The sequence below is a fragment of the Triticum aestivum genome, chromosome 3B (assembly GCF_018294505.1).
Source record: "Triticum aestivum cultivar Chinese Spring chromosome 3B, IWGSC CS RefSeq v2.1, whole genome shotgun sequence".
Lineage (NCBI taxonomy): Eukaryota > Viridiplantae > Streptophyta > Magnoliopsida > Poales > Poaceae > Triticum > Triticum aestivum.
In genome coordinates, this window is record NC_057801.1 from 487,911,417 (window position 1) to 487,938,108 (window position 26,692).

Here is a 26,692-nt window from a genome sequence, read left to right on the forward strand (position 1 = left end):
TTGTAACACTGCGATTTGTCAAAATATGCAGCCAAAAATCACTAGCACTATCTAATTTTTGCAACTAAAATTCAGTAATTAGACATAGATTTCATTCATAGATTAAGCAGTCGTGCTTAATTTATACAAACAGTTCAACTTGACAGCTGAACCGACCAAACGTTTCCCCAATTGTTGCCAACCACGTATTGAAATAGCTAGTTCTACTTTATATAAAAGCTAATTTTAAGTACGTTGTACAGTTCCACCACATCTATAGTCAGATGAATTGAATGAAATAGCCCCTAAATACTACTACTGAGGGGCTTTGTACTATTGCCGGCAGCCTCTCCTCTACCGAGCACGCTCAGTAAGAGGTAGAGGAGGAGGAGCCTACCGACGAGCTGGACAAATGCAATACGATACCTGCCGCTACTGCACGTTCAGTGACATTCGCCAGCTCGAACACCCACTGCCGCTCTAGACGATCCCTCTTGAAGCGGTGGTTGTCCTTGTAGATCTCCTGATTCCTCGCCTCTGAGGTGGCGTGTGCCATGACCACGGCGGCGGTAAGCCTCTTTGCATGCTCGACGAGGCGCTCCTCCTCTTCCCGTGGGAACTCGATGTAGCGCGCAAGGTCGCTGACGCACGTGCCGACATCCACCTCTGCCTCCCACCTTCGGGCGGCGGTGGTGGAGCGGGTGATGACCCCGGCGGTCGATGGTGGGCTGGCGGCCAGGGCGGCCGACGATGGGGTGGCGGCCACGACGACCACCTTCCGCCTTCGGGCCGCGATGGTGGAGCGGGTGATGGCCACGGTGGCCGGCAGTGGGGTGGCGGCCATGACGGCCACCTCCCGCCTTTGGGTCGCGGCGGCGGAGTGGGCGATGGCCCTGGTTTTCAATGATGGTGTGGCGGCAACGGCGGCCGGCAACAGCTGCCAACGGGCACCGGTGGTGGAGCGTGTGGTGGGTGTTATGCACAAACCCAACAGGGACGCCACACGCAGTACACTACACCGGGGACTGCGCTGCCGCTGTGGTGTAGCCTCCCAGCTGGAGCTGTCATCTGATGACGACGGAGTGGCTGAGCGACCACGATGGACCGGTGCCATTAGTGATTGTGGGAGAAGCAGACAAGATAACCTACATGGAGGGAGGGGAAAATGCGACACAGGACTCGCCAGCCGTGAGGGTTTTTATAGCAGGCCGGTAAGCATTGGGATTTTGGGGGATTTCACCCAGTCGGGCGGGAAGCTTGCGCGGGAACCAGCAAGGTTGCACGGGAATGGGCTCACCGACGATTCATTGGTGCCACCGTTTGGCCAAAAGAACGCTCCCGCGCGCTGCGCAAGCTTGCGCTGTAAGCCGTCTGTGGCAGCGGGGTGACAAGACGTATGAGAGGAGGACAAAAGACCACATACACATACGGTTAATAAAAAAACTTTTGGGGTTAAATTACCTACTATACACCTGTCCTAGTTTATAAGTAGGATTTAACTAATAAAATACGAATGCATGTCACCAAAGATTATATAGTTGGATTCGTATTTGAACATAGTTTCCAATTATATAATTTTATAACATGCATTAACATTTTGTTGGTTAAATTTGAGGGCAAAGTATGGCACATATATAAAGGGGACTATAGACCAAGATGGAGGTAGTAGCACACATCTGCTCTCTATGCAGCGACGCAAGTGTCGGCCGGCTTGTGTGACCATTTCCTGCGTGTTCAACTGCTCTATGCATGTGGTTGCTTGCAGTTGAGGCGGCCGCAGCATGCTCTGCTCGCGTCCTGCCGCGCGCGCTCTGCTCTCGCGTCCGTCTGGGTGCTCTAACCTCGTCCCTCCATGTGCACTGCCAGTGTTTGGGGCCGGCACATGATCACGCACGTTCGTGTGCATGCGGTTGCACCGGGGACGGCTCCACAATGCAGTTACCCGATGCAAAAACTACCATGCGGACGCACCAAGAATCCAGGCCGCCCGGCCCCCATTTATTCCTACAGCCATTTACCTTCATCTCTCGCGTCACACGACACAATAAGCACCTCTACGATGACACATACAGAGAGGACATCCAGCGGTTCCAATGGTGATCCCCGTGGCTCCAATGGCACTCCCAGCGGCCGACGACGACAACGGCGGGAAGTTCACCATGCATCACATAGTGGGCACCCACATGAGGGGGAAGGCCCTCTTGGTGGTGTACACGAACGATCTGATGTCGGTGGAGAGCTCCATCCAAACTATGGAGCAGTTCCTTGCCGAGGACAAGTACCAAGTGGTTGGCTTCGACCTCGAGTACACCATTGGTAGTGCCGGGCACGATCGGAAGGTTGCCGTTGCCCAGTTGTGCGTGCGACATAACATACTCGTCCACCACTACCACCTGGCCACAAGGCCTTGTGAGCGTTTCTCAGTTTATCAACAGCTCCGACTACAAGTTTGCTGCGGTGGACACCACCAACAATCTAAAAGCGCTCAAGGTTTCGGGCTTGAAATGCCCGAATGTTGTCAATATCCAGGACCACTACAAGGTCTGGGGCAGCTCCAAGAACAAACTGAACTCCCTGGTTGACCTCGCCTCGGCCATCATCGATCCCTACTACATGAAGATGAAGGATGAGAGCAAGAAGGTCAAGGACACGACCAATGACGCGTACACAAGCTACGAGATGTACATGCGGATCGTTGACATGAGGAAGTGTCTTGTTCATGCCCCAACCGAGCGATCGAGCCATAGAGCAGTGGCGGGGGCGTCACAAGAAGTAGATGACTAGACGATCGTTTCTCCTACTTTAGAATGCATGCAATTGTTTATTGAGGTGTGTGCGAATGATCTGTATAGTCACTTATGTAATTGGATGTTTATTATATATATATATATGTATGCATGTATATATATACATGTTATTCTTCTGTAGACAGAGCAAATCACACGGCTTATTAGCAGCAATCATCTGTGTTATTATTGGTCTTCACACACATTCGTGATCACGGACCTGTTTGCCGCGTATCACACACATATTGTTTAGTTGAACTGTTTCCATTGTGTTGCGCAATAAAGGCTGCAAAGGGGGACCTACAACAGCAAGGTCTATCGAGGTCTTTGTTTTGTTATTTTTGACATTTCTTGTTTTTTGAACACATGTTGATTGGCTTGAAGAAGGTCTATCTCATTACTTTTTGATAATTGTTTATACGCAAGCAACTAGTTTGCATTTTCAAAGTTTTTTGTATGAAGAGAATCACACTCAAACTTACTATAGTAACCGTCTGTGATATAATTTCTCATTGCAAACAGTTCATCCGAGTGGGTTGTTTGCTGCGTATCACACACATCTGGTTTACACGAATCATTTGTGTTCTTTTGACTGATTGCAAATACCGCATATCACACACATCTTGTTAAGATGAACCATTTCCGTTCTCTTGCCTAATCAAAAATAGTTTGTTTGAGTGAACCGTATGCCGTATATCACACACACCTTGATCTGGCTGACCGTTTCTGTTGCATTCCCTAATAGCACACAGTTCATCAGAGGGAACTGTATGCCGTATATCACACACACATTGATATGGCTGCCCGTTTCTGTTGTTCTTCCTCATCGCAAACAGTTCTGCTGGATCAACCGTATGTCCTTCATCGCACAGGCAACTAAAATCTGAACCGTGTTTGATGCATCCATCATTGCAAACGTTTTGCACATTTTAGACGGTTCTCTTACACCATCATTTGCGATTATTGCATTGCACACAGTTTCTCGAAGGGTCTCTGATCATAGTGTCGTATTAGCAGCATCCTGCAGTAGTGCATAGTGAATAAATGCATCTTCAAGAAGAAGACTGACACTGATGGTAATGTTACTGTCTACAAAGCACGACTTGTCGCAAAAGGTTTTCGACAAGTTCAAGGGATTGACTACGATGACACTTTCTCACCCGTAGCGATGCTTAAGTCCGTCTGAATCATTTAGCAATTGCCGCATTTTATGAAATCTGGCAAATGGATGTCAAAACTGTATTCCTTAATGGATTTCTTACAGAAGAGTTGTATATGATGCAACCAGAAGGTTTTGTCAATCCTAAAGATGCTAACAAAGTGTGCAAGCTCTAGCGATCCATCTATGGACTGGTGCGAGCATCTCAGAGTTGGAATATATGCTTTGATGAGGTGATCAAAGCATATGGTTTTATACAGACATACAGTGAAGCTTGTATTTACAAGAAAGTGAGTGGGAGCTCTGTAGCATTTTTGATATTATGTGTGGATGACATATTTTTGGTTGGAAATGATATAGAATTTCTGGATAGCATAAAAGGATACTTGAATAAGAATTTTTCAATGAAAAACCTCAGTGAAGGTGCTTACATATTAGGCATCAAGATCTATAGAGATAGATCAAGACGCTTGATAAGACTTTCAATGAGTACATACCTTGACAAGATTTTGAAGGAGTTCAAAAGGGATCAGTCAAAGAAGGAGTTCTAGCCTGTATTGTAAGGTGTGAAGTTGAGTAAGACTCAAAGCCCGACCATGGCAAATGATAGAAAGAGAATGAAAGTCATTCCCTATGCCTTAGCCATAGGTTCTATAAAGTATGCCTTGCTATGTACCAAACCTATTGTGTGCCTTGCCATTAGTTTGGCAAGGGGGTACAATAGTGATCCAAGAGTAGATCACTGGACATCGGTCAAAATTATCCTTAGAGGGCTAAGGAAATATTTCTCGGTTAGGGAGGTGATAAAGGGTTCATCGTAAAGGGTTACATTGATCCAAGCTTTTACACTAATCTATATGACTCCGAGTCTCAATCTGTATATGTATTGAAAGTGAGAGAAATTAGCTAGAGTAGCTCGTGCAGAGCATTATAGACATAAATAATTGCAAAATACACACGGATCTGAATGTGGCAGACCCGTTGACTAAACCTCTCTCACAAGCAAAACATGATCACGCCTTAGTACTCTTTGGGTGTTAATCACATCGCGATGTGAACTAGATTATTGACTCTAGTAAACTCTTTAGGTGTTAGTCACATGGCAACGTGAACTATGGGTGTTAATCACATCACGATGTGAACTAGATTATTGACTCTAGTGCAAGTGGGAGACTGAAGGAAATATGCCCTAGAGGCAATGAAGTTGCTATTTTATATTTCCTTATTCATGATAAAGGTTTATTATTCATGCTAGAATTGTATTGATCGGAAACTTAAATACATGTGTGAATACATAAACAAATACCATGTCCCTAGTATGCCTTTACTAGACAAGCTCGTTGATCAAAGATGGTTATGGTCTCCTAACCATAGAATATGTTTTCATTTGATAACAGGATCACATCATTAGTAGAATGATGTGATGGACAAGACCCACCCGTTAGCTTAGCATAATGATCGTTCAGTTTATTGTTATTGATTTCTTCATGTCAAATACATATTCCTTTGACTATGAGATTATGCAACTCCCGGATACCGGAGGAATACCTTGTATGCTATCAAACGTCACAATGTAACTGGGTGATCATAAAGATGCTCTACAGGTATCTCCGAAGGTGTTTGTTGAGTTGGCATAGATCAAGATTAGGATTTGTCACTCCGAGTTTCAGAGAGGTATACATCATAAGCTTGCAAGCAAATGACTAAGGAGTTAGTCACGAGGTGATGTATTACGGAACAAGGAAAGATACTTGCCGGTAACGAGATTGAACTAGGTATGAAGATACTGACAATCGAATCTCAAGCAAGTAACATACCGACGAACAAAGGGAATAACGTATGTTGTCATAACGGTTTGACAGATAAAGATATTCGTAGAATATGTGGGAGCCAATATGGGCATCCAGGTTCCGCTATTGGTTATTGACTGGAGAGGTGTCTTGGTCATGTCTACATAGTTCTTGAACCCGTAGGCTCCGCACGCTTAATGTTCGTTGACAATATAGTGTTATATGAGTTATATGATTTGGTGACCGAATGTTGTTCGAAGTCCTAGATGAGATCATGTACATGATGAGGAGTCTCGAAATGGTCGAGAGGTATAGATTGATATATAGGACGATGGTATTTGGACACCGGAAGTGTTTCAGAGGGTACCAGGTACTTATCGGGTCACGAGAAAGGAGTTTCGGGCACCCCTGGCAAAGATATGGGCCTAATGGGCCAAAGGGGGAACATACTATCCCCTGGTGCACCCCTTCTTTGGACAAGAAGCCCTAAGGGAAAGAAAGGGGGGAGGGCTAGCCCCTCCTGCCTTTCCCTCTCATGGGAGAAAGGAAAGGGGGGCACCCTCCCCTGCCTTTCCTCCGCACCTATATAAGGCAGGGGCGCGGCTTGGGAGGGACTCCCTGTAGGACTCCTCCTACTTGGAAGCCTCCTTTGTCTGCTCCTCCCTCCCTCCCACCTATATATATGTGGGAGGGGGCGCCTAGCACACAACGGACAATTTCCTAGCCATGCGCGGCGCCCCCCTCCACCATTGTTGGGGTACACAAACATGGGTGCATGTTTCCCCCTGACTTGTGCACGGACGACAAGCTATCGGCAACGAGGACAAGTTCACAACATCCTGATCAACTGAAAGCAAGATGGATCAATTCCCTTGAAGGATCCAAGCATAGATCAAGATAGACAAGAAAAACCAGAGGGGCAAGATATTACTAAGGGAAAAACCTCCCAGGTCGGACGGGCGAGCCTGGCGGCAACAAGGTTTTTCCTGGAAGGGAGCCCCCCGAATCATCCCGACAAGCCTGCCGGGACCAGCGAAGGCAAACCACTTCACCGCACCACCTCACCATGACGTACGTCGTCGATCAGTGCGATGTCAAGCTCCAAGGTGACTACGTGGATGCTTAATGCCACATGGTAGCCACCTCCTACAGAAAATACCTACAAGCGACACCCGTCCCGTGACGTGTCAAGAAAGCAGGCACCAATCTGGTGAAACAGCCTAGAAGAGCCTGCCGGGCAAGCTATGACGTGACAATGAGCAACACATTTAATGCGCTCTGTCAGCTTGCAGAGTTAGGTATGATAGCACTGTTTGCTATCTAATTTGTGCGTAATGACTGATTTGCCACTGTGGTGACCACTTGATCTATTAAAGGAGGCCCATGGTAGCTATAGAAAGGATTCAGACCCTTGTACACTCATACGCGCATAATCATTCTCATGCCAAGGCAACCATGCTGGGCAAGAACGCTACGCTTTTCCACCACCATGCACCATCAATCCACCAAAGCAGGAGTAGAGTTTTACGCATTGCGGCGGCCCGAACCTGGGTAAAAACTGCCCATGTGATCTCTGCCGTGCTGCCTCACGCTCCTCCGCTCTTTGTGCAACGTGCCATCCCCCCGTTGAGCCAGAATGGGGCTCATAGCCCCATAGGTGGCTGCGGAGATCACTTCACCATCACCATCACCACACCATCATGCTGTTGGAACTCATTCACTACCTCGCTGTCTTGATGGATCAAGAAGGTGCAGACGTCAACAAGCTAAACGTATGCTGAACGCGGAGGTTCCGTATGTTCGGTACTCGATCGGTTGGATCGTGAAGAAAGTTTGACTACATCAACCGCGTTGTGAAACGCTTTTGCATACGGTCTACGAGGGTACATAGACACACTCTCCCCTCTCATTGGTATGCATCTCCTTGATAGATCTTGTGTGAGCATAGGTTTTGTTTTCATGCGACGTTCCCCAACAGGCATGCGGCCACAAGGGGCAACCCTAGATGGGTTTTGGGTGGCCCCCCTAGGTGCCTCCCCCCCAAGCAAGGGGAAGGCAGCCCTAGGGGGGCACACCAACCCTCCTGGTGATTGTGATCTAAGGTGAGGGGGCGTACAAAACCTTAGTGGTCTGGCGTGTCTCCCTCCCTTGGCCTATGAGCCCCCAACAATTGTCGGGCCCCCCAAAACCCCTTCGGTTCTCCTGGTCATAACCCGGTACCCCCGGAACACTTCCGGACTCCGATTCCCTTCGTCCTATATATCGATCTTCACCTCCCGACCATTCCGGAGTTCCTTGTCATGTCCAGGATCTCATTTGGGACTCCGAACAACCTTCGGTTACCACCAGAACAACTCAACTATACTTATATCGTCACCAAACATTAAGTGTGTAGACCGTGCGGGTTTGAGAACTATGTAGACATGACCGAGACAACTCTACGGTCAATAACCGATAGCGGGACCTAGATGTCCATATTGGTTCCTACATATTCTACGAAGATCTTATCGGTCGAACCTCGATGTCAAGGATTCAGACAATCCTGTATGTAGTTCCCTTTGTATGTCGGTATGTTACTTGCCCGCGATTCGATCATCGGTATCACCATACCTAGTTTAATCTTGTTACCGGCATGTCTCTTTACTCATTCCCTAATACAAGATCCTGTGACTAATCACTATAAATAAATACACTTCCGTGATGATACGTGTTCGTCACAGTAGGTCATGTTTTCTGTCATGTATGTACATCCATGACGATTTTATGACAAAATCAAGATAGTCATACCTGTGTTGTCGTAGAAGTGTTCCATGACATTACCAAAATTATCATCACGGAAGTGTCCACTTCCATGACGATAAACCGCGCGTCACAGAAGTGCTTTCGTCAAGGGTGACTGACACGTGGCATCCACCATAATGGAATGCCGTTAAGCTATCGGGTCCGGTTTTGGATCCGATAACCCGTTAACAGTCGGGACCAATGGGAAATTTCCACGTGTAAAATTCTGATTGGCCGAAGGGAACACCTGTCAGCTTGTTAGTGGGCCAGATGCCGCCCGTCCATTGGAGGAGACATGCCTATGATACGTTGATAACCCACAAGTGTAGGGGATCGCAACAGTTTTTGATAAGTAAGAGTGTCAAACCCAACGAGGAGCTAAAGGTAGAATAAATATTCCCTCAAGTTCTATCGACCATCGATACAACTCTACGCACGCTTGACGTTCGCTTTACCTAGAACAAGTATGAAACTAGAAGTACTTTGTAGGAGTGATAGGAAAGGTTTGCAAGATAATAAAGAACACGTAAATAAAAGCTAGGGGCTGTTTAGATAAAGAAGCAAGAAAGTAAATATAGCGAGTGTGGAAAAGTGGTGGTAGGAGTTGTGAAATTGTCCCTAAGTAATTGACTATGTTACTAGACCGGTAATCACTATTGCAATTCTATTTGAGGGAGAGGCATAAGCTAACATACTTTCTCTACTTGGATCATATGCACTTACGATTGGAACTCTAGCAAGCATCCGCAACTACTAAAGATCATTAAGGTAAAACCCAACCATAGCATTAAAGCATCAAGTCCCCTTTATCCCATACACAACAATCCCCTTACTCGGGTTTGTGTTTTAGTCACTCACGCAACCCACTATAAGCAAATCATGAACGCATTGCAACACCCTACAGCGGGAATCCCTCACGCTTGCGCGACACGGAGGGCACCATAGGACAGCACCAATAATAAATCATGCAACTCAAACCAATCATAGCAATTCATCAATCACCGATAGGACAATAGGAATCTACTCAGACATCATAGGATGGCAACACATCATTGGAAAATAATATGAAGCATAAAGCACCATGTTCAAGTAGAGGGTACAGCGGGATGCGGGAGAGTGGACCACTGGATATAGAAGGGGGAAGGTGATGGAGATGTTGGTGAAGATGACGGCGGTGTTGGTGAAGATCGCGGTGATGATGATGGCCCTCGGCAGCGCTCCGGCGCCACCGGAAGCAAGGGGGAGAGAGGCCCCCTTCTTCTTCTTCTTCCTTGACCTCCTCCCTAGATGGGAGAAGGGTTTCCCCTGTGGTCCTTGGCTCCCATGGCTTGGGAGGGGCGAGAGCCCCTCCGAGATTGGATCTATCTCTCTGTTTCTGCGTTCTCTGATTCTACCCCTTCATCGTTTCATTTATATCTGGAGATCTGTAACTCCGATTGGGGTGAATCTTTCGCCCAGATTTTTCTCGTAAAATTAGCTTTCTTACGGCAAAAGAAGAGCGTCAACCGCCTTACGGGTGGCCCACGAGAGCCCAGGGCGCGCCCAGGGGGGTGGGCACGCCCCCTGTCTCGTGGCTACCTCGGACACTGTTTCGCGTTGATTCTTCCTCCGGAAAATCCCAAATATTCCAAAATAATTCTCCGTCCATTTTTATCCCGTTTGGATTCCATTTGATATTGGGTTTCTGCCAAACATAAAACATGCAACAGACAGGAACTGGCACTAGGCACTGGATCAATATATTAGTCCCAAAAATAGTATAAAAAGTTGCCAAAAGTATATGAAAGTTGAAGAATATTGGCATGGAACAATCAAAAATTATAGATACGATGGAGACGTATCATACGTCAACACGTGGCTGGGCCCAATACATGCCCATATAGGTTAAAAAGGCCGGCCCAGTCAAAGGCTCGTAGTACGTACTCAGGTACTAGTTTTTTTAGGGTAACTCAGGTACTAGTGGGCCAGCCCAATAACGGCCTGCTTAATAAAGGCCCATTTACGACCCGGAGCCAGATCTAGCCCGTTAATTGTTTGCTGAATATTGGGCCCATTTATGGCCCAAAGCCAGATCTAGCCGGTTAATTGTTTGCCGAATATTTGGGCCCAATTACAGCCCAGTGACTTTCGGCCTATTAGAGGCCCGATGTAGACATGGGCCTATTTCAGCCCGGTGTGACTTTCGGCCTGGGAATGGCCTGTGCTGCCCATGGGCCATATATGGTCCGATGGGACATCGGGCCCACTAATGGCCTATGATAAAGGTGGTAACAGTTAAGTCCAACATGACTTTGGGCCTGTTAAAGGCCTGTCGCATAATTCGGCCCGTTGATGCCTGTACTAAGCTTTCGACCTCTTAAAGGCTCATGATATTAGTGGGCCAACTAAGGCCCAAGATATGTTTCGGCCTGGTAACGGCCCGTGATATAACTGGGCCCAAAAAGGCCTGGTCTACATTTCAGCCTGCTGAAGGCCCGTCGACGACTAGTGAAAATTGAGGCCCAACATGCATTTCAGCCTGCTAAAGGCCCATGGTTTCATTTGGGCCGTAACACGCCAGTACAATATTCAGCCTGTTAATGGCCCAACGCTACCTGGACCAAACTAAGCGCTGGGTCCACAAAAAGCCCAACTAAAATATAGGCCGGTGTAAGTTGTGCGCCTGGCGCAAAGTGTGAAGGCCCCAATCATTCAGGCCCAAGAAAGATGCAGGCCGGACCAATTGTGGCCCGCTAAAAACTAGGCCCATTAGAGGCGAATGTTTTGGCCCGGTCGACTACATCATTTTTTTCAGATAGCGAATAATGGCAGTAACTAGTAGGAATTAAGAACAAACCTACTCTATACAATAAAGATATTATGACATAGTAACTAAGAATAAAAGTACACTATACAATAAAGGATTTATGGTATATTACATCCACTGGGCATCGAAGTTTGCCACTAGTGATCATAAAGCGCAACGAAGAAGCAGATTACAAAAACTGGGCACCATTGCAGCGTAACAAAAGGATACTGAACCGAGACCACTTGCAAGATAGTTCAAGAAAGGTTAGCCTTGCGCGGGAACTGCTGCGCAAGCTGCTGAGCAAGGCTGTGAGACCGGCCTAGCATGTCGGTCATAGCTTCCAGGTGTAGCTATTAGTGATGAGGTTCTCATTGGTGTTCTCCGCAATCTTTCTTAGAGATAGGACTTCAAGTCGAAGTTGAGTTGCAGAATGCCTTTCTACTAGAACTTGTGACTGAAGAAGTCGAACTGATTCATATAACAAATTATGTGAGCATGTATGACTGCTAGTCTCAAGTAACTTGAACACTGCATCAAGACAAGACTTTGGGGTTGTCTCGCTATCTTCAAGATGTTTTGCCTTCTTTGCTGCAATATATGTTGGGTTTGTCTCACAACCTTCAGCAGACTTGTGCATGCCATCAGGCATATCACCCTGAAACAAAGCAGAGAGATGACATGTTTTGCACGTGTATAAACAAAGATGATAACTGTGCTGTCAATTCCATCCAATTTCAAATTAGAAAATAAAGAGTAAGTTCAAAATATTAATAGCATAATTTGGCATTGTTCATAATGCTGGGAGCTTCACCACACTACTGGAATACCATGTCAACATAACAAGCATAGATGGAGAGCAAAGAAAATCATTGTATCTATTTTGGTTAATGTGCATGGCATGTTGTTCATATCATCAACCACATCAGTAAGATAAAACAGGAGATGACAAGGTGAAAACGTGGGCTGCTTCACCACACACTGGATTATAGATCCACAAAAACAAGCATACATATATGGAGTATTGAGTAATGTGCATGGTATGAATAAGGAATTTGGTTTTACAAGTAAAACTTAGAACTTACGGTTCTTGCGAACATGCATTTTGGTAGAAACAACAAACTAAACAGCAGTAAACGATAGGGAGTATGGGCAAATTAAATAGCAATTGAGGATAAAGGCTTTAGAAGGACTGACTTACATTAATAGTTAACACTGGCTTTATAATTCCCTTCTCCATGTCAAGGGAAGGATAACTCAAGAATTTCAGCACAGAGTCTTCTTCACAAGCATTGCCTGTACTCTACATCTTATAGAGAGTAATTATAGATATGATAATACTGGAAGGGATAGAGGATAATGAAGATAAGATGCAGATTGATGCTACATAATCAACTACCAATCCCTGGAAGTACAAGCATTACAGGACAAAATGTACTGACAAGAGTAATGGGCTACACTTCTGCACTGGCATTGTCTGTGTATTCTACCTTTTGGTAAGATTAAATATAGATCTAATCTTTTTTAGTAAATGGTGGGCGAGGGAGATAAGATGCAGAATGCTACACAATGAACCAATCCCTCTTCCCATAATACAAGAGTGTTTTGAACACTGGTGTACTGTACAAAACATTCTTATATTATGGGATGGAGGGAGTAGCTGTTAATGTAAGTACAGTGATAGACGATGTTCAGTCCTTACAAGAGGACTACAGAGCTAAACCTCTTCAAAAGCATTGGGTTGATTCTAATTTTATGTAAGAGTCCATACGGATCTTATAATGTCCACCAAATGGATGATAACAAGGCTAACATGTGCAGTGATGCTACATAATCAAACAACTATGAAAGTAAGTATGGTCATACATGGTAAGAGGTACTCACAAGAGCAGTGTAGTGTGCAGTATAGTTGCGAGATTCTGTGGTCCCTTGAGAATGAATGTTCTTCTGCTAATAGTTTTCGTACAAGTGAGATGTTAAGGCAAATACAGAAATGTAGTTCAAATTGTGATGTGATATCATAGACAGTACCTTACGCTGCAGCCAAGACCAATGTGTAACAAGATTATTCCAGTAACCGTCGGATAAATGTAGCACCAGAGACTTTACAGAAATTTCGATTAGAGGCTTGCCATCGAAGTGCGCTTGCCTCAGGTAGGAACGATACTTCATCAACGAGTGCTTGAAAAGCGCAACCAACCCTTGCTCGTCTTCACAATCCAGTTTGGTCCTCACCTATTTAAAATAATGAAATCTTGTGTCTTCTGTCAGCAGAAACATATGCAGTAATGACCATGAATAACATTAGTACAGTACTTATGTGTAAGTTGCGGAGGAAGACTTGAAATTTTTCTGTGTCTGCGGTATAATCTTTCCATGAAGGAAAGATGTGCACAAAGTTCCTGACTACAATATAAGCTTTGTCTTCTAAACTGGGAAGAAATGGAACATGGGTCCTATTTGCTGCAATTGGTGCTCTCTCTGGTTCGAAAAGGGACTTGGCAACTGGATTTGGTGTACTCTTTGCTGGAATGGGGTTTTTGCATTGTAGAGCTGGTGCTATGTCAACTGGCATAATCATACTGTTTGCTGCAGTTGGGGTCTGCTGAGTTGGGGCATCAGAAATGACCAATGTAGTAGGGCTAGAGTCTGCTAGAGTTGGGGTGTTTTGTGGGTCAGGTGATATTACAACTACAACTAATGGGCTATTTGATTTATCAGGTGCCACTACCTTTTCCAAATACTTTTGTTGTGCTCCTCCACGATCAGCAACCGCCCTCTTCCTTTTGAACGTCTGATACACAAGAACAACATTTGAATGGATAAATATGGTATGATGACAGATGGAATATGTACTGAAAATGGATAGGCAGGGCGTATTCACATACACGATGTGTAAACTAAGCTAATGGCAGTTAAACAAAGTAGAAGCAATGCAAAGCATCATTTGCAAGATATGTGCGACCAATATAACCTTGGAAAGTTAGAGCAAGCACCTTGATGGGTGAATAAGATAGGGCATCTTCCTCTAACTCCTCCACTAGGGAGCTACATTGACTTAGATCTCCCTCTAGCTCAGAATCACTGTTAGGATCATATTCTGAGCATGAATCTGTAGGTGGAGAGTGTTTGCATTGCATTGCATCCAGACTTGATTTCAGTTCCTTAATGCCAAGTTTGACATCCATGGCATTGTTCTGCTTTATTCCTTTCATGCGCGCAAGCTCATAATAATTATGATGCTATTCAGAATATGAGATTCATGAAAATAGAAAAAGTAGTCAGATTATCTATGGAATGCATTGCGGGTTCAACTCGAAGAGTGTCTCCCTATAAACCCCTGCATATGCAAAGTTCACCCCCAACCGTGCTGACTAGACCACACACAGAAATACAAACCCCTTATGTCTCTATAACAGGAAGACACACATTTCAAAACCGAAGTAGGAACATTAGAATCATATGAAATTCGTATTTGAACAAATAAACTAAGGAATTATGAGTGGCATAATGTTTAGCTTCAAGGGTGGAGTGTTGGTAGTGCAACACAAAGCAAGTAGGCAGATTGTATTCCATGTAAAAGATCGAAGCCTATGTAAAATCTGGAAATGACACTTTCTTTCTGTACAATGCAGTGTTCGTTGCCCACATATGATGGAAGAGATCACATAGAGAAATACTATTCACTCATGTCTACGGTTCCAGTATTTAGAAACAGGGTGGTCCACCCTAAAAGAATATTGACAACAAATATGACAAGGCAAACATAGATGTAGTGAATCAATCATTTACTTGTGAGCTTACTAGGACAAGTATGCAGAATTGTAACTGCATTAAGAGATCATCCACAATCTGAATCAAGAAGTTTGTCTAGAACTTATTGTTTGCAACAAATCGATGTGAATAATTGGATATTATATCGAATGAGTAAGAAAGACAAGTAAAATTGTCAACAAACCTGGCTTGCAGTAGTAATCTGGGTCAATGTCACTACGGTCAACAATCCAAAATGACTAGTGTCTGTTCCTAGGGCCGGAAATTTGAAAACCCTGTGAACTTTAAAGGTACTAAAGATTACCGAAATACATCTGGACCATTAAGTGTAGGTAGCACTGAGCACACAACAAACCCTAATGATAGTCCTGCCTAATGAGTAATGAATCAATTAGAAAATGGGTGATGAGGAGTGGCTGCTGAGTGTTGAGGACGTATCTCAGGATAAATCAGGTTGGCTTAGTGGGTACTGCACGCCTGAGCCCTGAACGGACTGGGAAGGTAGGCACGGCGGCACGCTCGGGTAGCAGTGACACTGTTGGGCGAGCAGCTCCTGACCTCCTATTAGTCCGGCGTCTCCTCCTAGAGTCATGCCGTCCGGGGATGGCAAGTCGCCGGCGAGGCAGGCGGCTGGGGGCGAGTAGAGATCGGAAGCGCACATCAGAACAGAGGGGAATCGGGGCCTAGGATGATCCAAAATCGCAGGGTGGGCCGGCCCATCGTGGGCACCCTATAGAGATACACACCCGAGCGGTGAACATGCATTTTCGAAACAAATTTAGGAACATTTAGCTGACCAATTAAACGACTCTGTTTTAATAACATCAGATTCGTATTTGAACAACAAAGCTTGTTTAGCTTGATGGGTGGAGCAGTGCTATTATGACACGAAGCATGTATTCTGATAGTATAGTGGTCATAAAAGGGGGAAACTCTAAGCTTTTTTTTAGCAAAAGAGGGTTTCCCCTCTGATTTCTATTAAAGAAACCACCACGAAACCAACATGATCAATTAAACCCTAAGCATGATCAATTAAACCGTATTATGACTATGCCATGGAAAATTTGAAGCTGCAAACCGGAGAAACGATATTTAGCATCCATTGTTTGCTTCGAACTAAGAACTAAATTCTAAGAGCTGAAAAGAAAGTAAAGTAACCAAGTTAAGATCTATATTCTGGTTGAGATAAATAAGTTGAGGAGATATGAAGTACCACCTCTCTTGCGGCGCCGTGTAGGCATCGGGGGTGCGATGGCTGTTGGTGGCGTTGAAGTAGATTTGCGATGGTAGACGGGTGCATCGAGGGATAAGTCCCGTTGCGGTGGAAGAGAAGGTCGTGTGAGCGGCACCGGCAAAGAGGACGACGGCCCCGATGAAGTGATAGGATGCGATGCAAGGCTCTTGGTCCATTGCCGTGGATGAGAAACGTCCATCTCTAGCAGTGGACGATGCGGTCTTGGTAGACGCTCCGGCATGGTGGAGGACTGTGGCGATGGATATGGTGGAGGACGGCGGTGATGGATGGGGTGGAGGACGGCGGCGATGGATGGGGTGGCAGATGGACGCTGGTGTGGGGATGGTGTTCTAGCACAGACGGTGTATGAATGGGAAAATGGAGGGAGAGGTACGGGGATACATGTTTTTGGGACGCGCCTGTCTGAAATATGGGGAAGTTACGAACTTAGCCCCCGTTTAAAATTTGAACATCTCGTCGGTTGGGGATACGACGGTAATCTCGCATCTCGCCAATATTTGCCCAGAGCGATTTCGGGCGAGGAGAGGGTGGTTGGTGCCCATGGTTGGCGCCCACGGTGTATGAATGGGGCTGACAGGTAGGGCAGTTGTGTCACGTCTGAGTGAAGTTACAAACCTGCCCCTATTGAAAATATTTGCCTACATCGATTTCGGCTGAGTCGAGTTTGTTTTTCCGCCCACCGTGTATGAATCGGGAAATGGAGGGAGAAACAGAGGTCTTTCGGATGAGCTTGAATCAAATGTGTTTTGCCGCCCATGTTTGGCACCCTCTGTGTCGGAATGGGCTCAGAGGCGGTCGTGTCACATCTAATTGAAGTTACTAACCTACCCCTATTTAGAGAAGTGGAAATCGGGCCGATGGATTGTCCGTGTAATGGGTAGACAGTAATTTCCATCTCCCAAACACTTTGCTTTGGGCAGCCGACGTGGGAGTGGACATTTTGCCACTTCTTTCGAATTTTGGGACAATAAGCATCCACGTTTACCCTGGCAACTAAATTCGAATCCATTTTGTATTCCTATATGAATCTCTATAAATCATTCTATGTGTTTTTATATATCTTCAAAAGGACGACAAAGATGTATTGCACTATCATATATGAATATGGTTTACAAATACCGACACTCCAATTCAGAAGCTAGAATCCATTTTAAGGTGAATTCGAATATTTGGAACACTTCATGTCCAACTCAAATGTCACATGCAACATAATGTGTACTCCCATTTAGATATGTACACAAGCAATGTATCAAGATTCAAATACCGAGTCAATCAACCAAGAATGTACAAAACTAACAGACATATAAACACTTATAGAGTATATGGATCAATAATATCAACTAACATACATAAGCCAGGCCGCTGCACTTTTTTTTGCTACAACATCATCCTTTTTTTAGCCAAGCTACTACAACATCTTGGACCTTTCCGATGCGTGCCACTTATGGTCCGTCTATACTACTATTATTGATGAATGCACATTCAGCCCGATTGGCATATTTGTAGGTCTGGCACAGCAATCAAAATGAAATGTCTCCGAGTCTTATCAATTAATGTAGACTTGTGCTCAAATAAAATTACAAACCAAAAAACAAAAAACAAAAAACAATTATTATATGATCTCTAAAACAAATGGTTTGATTGATTACATGAACAAACAACACAAAGGTTATTCAATGATGGAAAGAACATTTCACCTATGATTTACCAAGTGGGAATTTAATTTCCTTTTTTACTTTAGGACCTTAACAATGTGGTCAGTCTCAGCTTGCTTCGTTTTGAAATCCACCAAATATTTAATGGTTGTCTTGAGTATTGCTTGTGATTGTGCTGTTTGCTTCCTCAACATGTCAACTTCATCTCTAAGTGCAGAAGCAGAATATCTTTCTACCACTAGTTTAACCTCTAGAGCATCAGCAGTTGGCAATTCTTAATGCATGATTGGGCCGGTGCCACTGCTGTGGGATGATATAACGTCCATGGGGACTCGCTCTTTGATCTTGGGCTAACCTGTTTTGCCATTAAAGTTCCGGTTGGATTCAGAAAAGTTGAAGTTAGCAAAACATCTCAACTGGGAGTTATAACAGCAAACCAGTTAAACAAACAAGGAATTAAAGAGTTTCAATTGGATGTTGAAAAGTAGTTATTAACATCATTGTAACCCATTGTTGCAGCAGCAAAGCAGTTAAACAAACAAGTAGCTATTTAAGTTCAGGCAAACATGTAATTCTTAACAGTAAGTATCAAACACATAGATAGGACTACCACATGATGAAGGAGAAAATATGCATCAGTGCCCCTTTTAGTATGTTGCCTGGGTTCTGCTTCTAGCCTTCCCAATGGATTATCAAATGGATCATTACAGTAATAAAGCCGTCTCTTGCTCTGGGAAATTGGATCTTTGGCACGGACCCGGGCAAAACAAAGAGAGGGTTTCAGTCCGAGTTCTCATCAGTAACATAGCGCATGTGCCACATAGTCTTGTTGTCAAACGTATCGGCACCCTGTCGGGCATGGGAAGGTCATGGTCGGTCCCTGACTACGTTCTTAATGGAAGAAACACTATCCCCGGGCTTGTCAGCAACGAAGATGAGGCCCCTCCTATGAATGCATCTCCTCATCCGTATGAGTTTCCCAATCTGACGGTAGCTCAGCAGTGGCTGCTTGATCATCAGCAGATGATGCAACAGGAGATTGATGCAGCGTGGGAACAGTAGGCTCCACAGCAGCAACACTTGCAGAATGATGGCTGGGGGGTTTGGCCTATCACACCCCCTCCTTACAGAGGCTTTAGTTTCAAAACTCTGTTTCAGTACACCGGCCCCTCGCTCATGGATGGAGTGGAGCAGAAAAGCAACATCTCTGATGATCCGCAGGACGAATGGTCTGTCTATTCTGATGTTGAGGAAGCTGTTGATGCTCTGATCAATGGCAGACAGATATCTGGAGTTCACTTTGTTCGTGCTATGGGAGTCTCACACGTTGGTGGTGAGGACAGAAGAAGGACTGTCCTTTCTGCAATTTCTCTGGATGATCTCTTTTGGCAGGTTTACTCGCTGCATTGAAGACCCTGAAGCCCACTCTGCTCCAACTATGAGCCACGGATTGCTGCCGATAAACCCTCTAGCTTTCTGCATTGCTGTTTCTCAGGCTGTCGTCAGAGGGAGGTGCGATGTGGATACTAACTTTGACCGTCTCTTGGTTCCTGCTGCTTGCTTTGATATGCCAATTTTCATTCCGTCTGACATTTGGGAAAAGCATGCGAAACAGTTCTCTATGCCTGAAACTGCCTGTGCCGGCTTGGTGTTCGATGCAACCACTGAAGCTCCAGCTGCTCTACTGTCAGATGTATATGCTGCCAAGCCACGTAATCAGTATCTTCGGAAGATGGTCGCAGCAGAAAAGGCTCCTGTAGACACTGCTTGCCTGTGATGCAGTTCTTGTTCCACGAATGATGGATTCAGAATTCCACATGTCACTGACACGAAGAAGGGGCAGTCCAGGGTCAAGCCGAGGGGTGCGCCCTCCATTGCCTGCTCCTCCAAGGCGACCGATCCGTGCACCAACCTGTTGATCAATGTCACGCCCGCGTCGAATGACCAGGTGCCTACCCCGACCTCTATCCAGCAGCTGTAGTTTGTTGGCACTACTCTGTGTGGGATTCCACCTGACAATCTTAGTCCCCAGAAGCTCCTAGCGGGCAATCAAGGGGTTGACCCTGAGCTGCACTAGGTGCAATGTCGCTAAATAAGCAATGGAATGTGCTATGCTGGAACGTGCGTGGGATCAACCCGGTTAAGAAGTAGTGGGTGTTCAGTCGTTTGTTTTCAAGGAACTAAGCGCACTTATTTTGATGCTTCGTTTGTTAAGTTGTTCTGTCCTAAAAAAATTGATATGTTCGAATATGTGCCCTCTGTTGGGAATTCAGGTGGTCTTATTACAATGTGGATGAGCTCAGTCTTCTCTGGTGTTGCGATTTTTTCTGAACCTTTTGCGCTCGGCGTTAGGCTCACCTCGACGCAATCTAACGATTCGTGGACGTTAGTAAATATTTATGGACCATGCACTGATCCTATTAGGTTGATTTTCACTACCCGGCTGTTTGATCTTGATATCCCCAATAGTGAAGATTGGCTTATTCTCGGTGACTTTAACTTCATTCGAGTGCCTGGCAATCGTAACAGAGGAGGGGGGGACACTAACGATATGCTACTATTCAATGAATTCATCCGGAGACAGTCCTTTGTTGAGCTACCAATCAAAGGGCGATCGTTCACCTAGAGTAACATGCAATCTGACCCTTTGCTTGAGCAGCTCGATTGGCATTTCACATCAGTTAATTGGGCAGCCAAATACCCGAACACCGTCGTTATGCCCTTGTGTAAACCCACATCTGATCACGTCCCTTGTTATGTGAGCATCTAATCCAAAATACCCAAGTCCAAAATGTTTTGTTTTGAAGATTTTTGGATTAAACAACCAGGATTTTTCAAAGTGGTAAAACGATACTGGGCCAAGCATTGCTATGCCCAGAACCCAGCCGCAGTTCTTTGCAAAAAGCTAAAAAACCTGCGTTATGACCTGAACCAGTGGAGCAGGAAATTGTCCAAACTCTCGATGCTGATCGACAATTGCAACAAAACTCTTTTAGAGTTTGATGGATGGGAGGAAAGGAGAAGGCTGTCTATCCTAGAGGCCAACTTCATACAAATTTTAAAACAACACCTCCTCTACTTGCTGGACTGCAAGAAAGCATACTGGAAGAAACATTGCACGGTCAAATATTTCAAGTTTGGTGACGGCAACATGAGATTCTTTCACAAGGTGGCCACCGAGTGATACCGTAGAAATAGCATTGCCTCGCTTAGACTATCTGACGACTCTGTCATACATGATCACGTGAGAAAAGAGGTTGTACTCTTTCAGGCGTTTAAGGGCATACTAGGGTGCTCCAACCAGACAAACATGAAATTTTACTTGAGACGGATCATCAAAAAAGTGGAAGGACTCCAAGCTTTGTCTGCTCCTTTCTCCCTCCAGGAAATTGACCAAGTGGTCAAAGAGATGCCAGCTGATCGTGCTCCGGGCCCAGATGGCTTCAATGGCAGCTTCATCAAATTATGCTGGCATATCATTAAAGAAGACTTTTATCGCCTTTGTTTTGAGTTTCATGCAGGTACTCTGGACCTTGAAAGCCTGAACATGGGGTTTATCACCCTCATTCCTAAAATCCAATCCCTGGAGGCTACTAATGACTATCGCCCAATAACCCTACTGAACTGCTGCCTCAAGATTTTGAACAACTCCTCACGATCCGCCTGCAGCGAGTGATTCTTAAGATCATCCACCGAAATCAATACGGCTTCTTGAAAGGCCGATCGATCCAAGACTATGTTGCGTGGGCATTTGAGTTCATTCACCAATGCCAAGTGTCGGGGCATGCAGTTGCTGTCTTGAAGTTGGATTTTGCTAAGGCGTTCGACATGATCGAACATGCCCCGATGATGGAGATTATGAAATGCATGGGTTTTGATGATCGATGGCTTGGATGGATCAACTGCTTGTTTTCGATGGCCAACTCCTCTATCCTCCTTAATGGGACACTAGGCATGCAATTATTCTGCTTATGTGGTGTGCGCCAAGGAGACCCATTGTCTCCTCTTATCTTTGTGCTCACAGCCGATCTGCTGCAAGCTACCATCAATGGCGCCTACCGCGCAGGTAATCTCCAGCTGCCCATCCCGGCTCATGAAGATAACTATCCCATTATTCAGTACGCGGACGGCACAATCCTTGTGCTGCCCGCCGATGGAAACCAAGCCGAGACCATCAAGTCAATCCTTCAAGACTACGCATTGTTGGTAGGGTTGCGCATCAACTTCCAAAAATCAAGTCTTATCACTGTTAACACAGACGCAGACACAACCTCACGCCTGGCATAGGTTTTGGTTGCTCCATCGGCTCCATGCCGTTTAGGTACCTGGGGCTGCCCATGGGCACTACCAGGCCGACAGTGACAGACCTCATGCCGCTGGTCTCATTGGTTGAGCGCAAACTCTCTACGGCAGTACACTTCTTGACCTTGGTTCAAAACTTACCCTGGTGAACTCGGTGATCACCTCCCTTGCGATCTACACTATGTGCTTAATCAGACTGCCACCAAAAATACTTGATCATCTGGACAAATTGAGGTGCTACTGTCTTTGGGCCAAGAACACGAACGATGGCATGAAAGCGGTTTCTATGGCGGCCTGGGGTCTGGTATGCAGGCCCAAACACAAAGAGGGGCTCGGAGTGCTCGATCTGAAGATCCAAAACCAGGGTTTGCTGCTAAAACAATTGCATAAATTCTATAACCGCATGGATATACCATGGGTTTAGCTTGTTTGGGGCACATATTTTGAGGGCCTGGTCCCGCATGCTTCAGACCCATGCAGATCGTTTTGGTGGAAAGATGTCATGAACCTGGTGCCAATATACAAAGGGGTCACATCTGTTGAGGTGGGAGATGGGAGCTCAGCTTTGTTCTAGAAGGATGCTTGGCATGGAGATGTACCGGCCGATAGCCACCCCCGCCTGTTCTCCTTCTCTAAAAACGAAGACATTTCAGTCTAGAAGCTAGTGACAGCGCCCACGCTCAGGCAAAACGTCCACCTACCGCTTTCGGTTCAGGCTAGAGAGGAGCTACGTGACCTGCGCAACACTCTGTCCTCGATGGAGCTGACAGAGGGGAATGATGCTTGGAATTCAATTTGGGGATCAGAGGGGCTCGCCTCTAGTAAGTTTTATTTGCACTGCTTCCGAGATGGGGAGGCAGATGAAGCTTTCAAATGGAACTAGAAGACAAAATGCACCAACAAGTGGAAGGTTTTTGCGTGGCTGCTTCTTGCGGAGAGACTAAACACGCGGGGGCTTGTCAAGAGGAAGATATGAAACTCAGAGATGACAACTATGCATGCCTGCTATGCCATCGGCTGCCCGAGGAGTCTATGGAACATCTGTTTTTCCAATGTGATTGTATTAAGTCGTGTCGGGACAAGTTAGGGATCACGTGGCCAATGCATGGCAACAGGCTGTAGCTTTTGCATGCAGGGAAAAGTACATGGGTCAGGCGAATGTTCATGGATATCTTCATCGTAGCATCTTGGAGCATCTGGAAGGAACGCAACAATAAACATTTCAGAGGTATAGCACCAACTGTGGAAGGGTGGAGACAGAGGTTCAAGCTTGACTTTGGCATGATGAGACACAGAGTCAAAGAGGCCCTAGTGCCACTTGTTCAACATGTTGTTGATCTAACCTAGTTACTCCTCTATACTCTTGATGTATAGGATTTTTCTTAAACCCCTACCCCCATGTAATTTATCCATGTAACTCTATGTGTTGAGATTTAATACAAAGTCAGTGGGGGTGTCCACTCACTGTCCCAAGTTTTCAAAAAAAAACCCACATAGATAGGTGTAGTCTATAATAAGATTAACAGGCTGTGGCATTATGTAATCAGTAGCAAACTAAATTAAGCCAAGCAACATAATTGAATAATTTTGCAATAAGTGGCTAACTAAAATTCCGAGAAGCAGGTAATTGAACTTACGCTAGCTCTTTGTACAGGCACACTGCAACTCCTTTTTCGCTTACAAGATTGTACGAAGGAGTCCATGGCATCAATTGCTTGGATACGCAGTCCCAATACTTCTTTCTTCCCACACTGCATTGGTAAGTCGAATGGTTAATCTGGTAAGATGGTGCGTCCTCGATATGTTATATGAGGACGTGTAGTCAGACTAGTTGTAGCCACACACATCACACTAGCTTTTACTATATATTTCATGCGATTACTTTTGGCATATCGAGATCTAAGAAATGTACAATAGGATTAAAAGACTGTCATCCTTCACATTATTAGTGAACTCAGTTCATAGAAACAAGCAGTTCAACCATTCTGTAGGTAAATCAAAAGCGCCACTGGAATATTTTTCACTACCCCAATCATACACGAAAAAGGGGCGATGCCACCATAGGGGCTGGTACGGGCGGCCGCCTCGGGTGGCTGGAAAGTGTGCACCTAGTTTGAATCGTCCAGGTTGGCCCAGGCTAGTTTTGTTCGTCCCAACGCACGAGTAGGCAATGTAAAAAATGAAGAAAAATGTTTCAATTTGGATGGGCCAATAACATAAGTGCAAGGCAGGCCCTATAGCACGCTCGCGGCCCAAACGAGCGCCTCCCATATCGATCGACAACAGGAAAAATCCCAATTCATTCGCTCTAGCCTCCAGTCTGGTTCGCTCCTAACCTAGCCACCGCTGGACAGACCGACACAGTACTTCCTCACGCGAGGGCGGTCGCCGGGATTCAAACGAACGGAAGGACAAGAAGATGAAGATCCAACCCTGGGTGTAGCCTGCGTGGGAGGCAACAGCGGTAGCACGGGCATGGCATCGAGCTTGCACAAACGGACAGTCACAGCTTGCAAGAGTAGCATGCGCAACAAGCAGGTACATCACATCCCTGATTATATCTAATTCAACTCTTCAATTTCTGGCCAATAGTTCAACCTGACGGTGTTGTAAAACTGCTTGTATGTAGGGAATCTATGAGAAAATGAAACCAATTTCTACTTATTTTATAACTCCCCCAATTAATACTGAACTGACTGAATCTGATGTATCTAATCAAGTTTCCAGTGCAAACATACAGGCTCATGTTGTTCTTGAGCCCGAAGTGTCTAATGAACAGACTGGTAATGAAGGATTTGATGCAAACATTTTGCATGCTCCTGGTGATGAACATATAGTGTCTAATGAGGGATCTAATGCAAGCATTTTGCAAGCTCCCATTGAAGGATTTAGTGTCTAATGATGATCTGCTATGTTGAGAGAGACATAGAGATTTGTAGGCATTGATGACAAGCAAATTATAGTGCATTTTCATGGCTTGAGGAAACGTCGAGGCCACCTACCAGAAAGTCCCTGTATCATGACAATGTAGTATAAATACTTTTCTAATCTGTTGTTTGAAACTATTGGCATACTTGTGCAGGATAGATATATTGATATGCAGTTTGCGCACTGGTTATAGGTGCAATTACACTTCGATATTTCCAGTCAGAGAACGAATAATTCAAGCAGGTACAAACCATGTTTGTAGTCCTTGTACACCATGTTGCATTTTGTGTTTTTTGGTGCTTGCATCATCTAGTGTTTATAATCTGAACTACTTTGGATCATTAGATGGTTTTCAAAGTGCATGTAGCTTCACATTTCTCAAGTTATGTTGATTTCCGGAGTACAAGTGCCTTTGTATTTTTGAAGTTAAATGTTCGCCCCTGGTAACTTGAATTCGTGGATTCGCCACTGCACACAAATCATACATGAATGCCAGTATGAATTAAATGAAATGCAGGGACTTATGCTAGCTCGTTATACAGGCTCACTGCAGCTCTGCTTGCGCTTGGGATGTTCCATGTACAAGTCCATGTTACCTCTTGCTTGGATGTGCAGGCCTTGTGCTCCTTGCATCCCCCTCTGCATTTTTGACATGGCGAATGGTTGATCAAATAAGAGGAATCGACCTTGCTGTTGTACCGGAGGACAGATACTTACAAGGTTATACGGGTGTGCAGGTTGTGTACCAGATCCCGTAGCCTCGTCATGCTTCGCGAAAAAATGGTTTTGCTTGTTTCAGATGATATCTCCAGAAGAAATAAGAGTTAAAGTCAGAGTTGCATAAGCGTGTAAGCAAGGAGAGCAGTGAAAGGATATCCAAACATCATCGGAACAGTGCACAAGGGAGTGATGTGTGCATACCTAGTTCGGGTCGGCGTTTGGGCATGCTCGCCTAGCTAGAGTGCGGGTCACTTCAGAGCCGTTGAGGGTGATGCGCTGGCATTGGCTGGCCGCGCACGGATGCAGATCTTGAGTGGTAGCGAAGAGCTACGATGCGATGGACGAGACCGTTGGTGAAGCATCAATGGCCTCGGGGGGCGGAAGTGCAATGATGTGCTCGGTGAAGTAGCCCCGGTGAGCTGGGAGACGGCGTCGGTGAAGCGCACCTGATGCGGTGGAAGTCGGTGTCTGTGAGGCACGTCGGTTGCGGCGGCCGACGTTGTCGGTGGACCACCTGGTGCGGTGGACGAGGGCGTAGATGAGGTAGCTCCGGTGCAGTGGTGAAGCGCAGCCATCGTCTTCGTCGTCGTCGTCCGGCACAGAGGTGGGGAAAGAGACGAGACGAGGGGCGATTCGAACTTTGCTTGGGCTGGCGGCAAATTAGGGATTTGAGCAATCTAGGCACGTAAGGGGATGGTGGAGAAGGGAGATTTTGTAGGGCTGGAATTGGGGCTGCCAGATATTTCAATCTGTAATGTGGAAGCACGAACTTATTTTG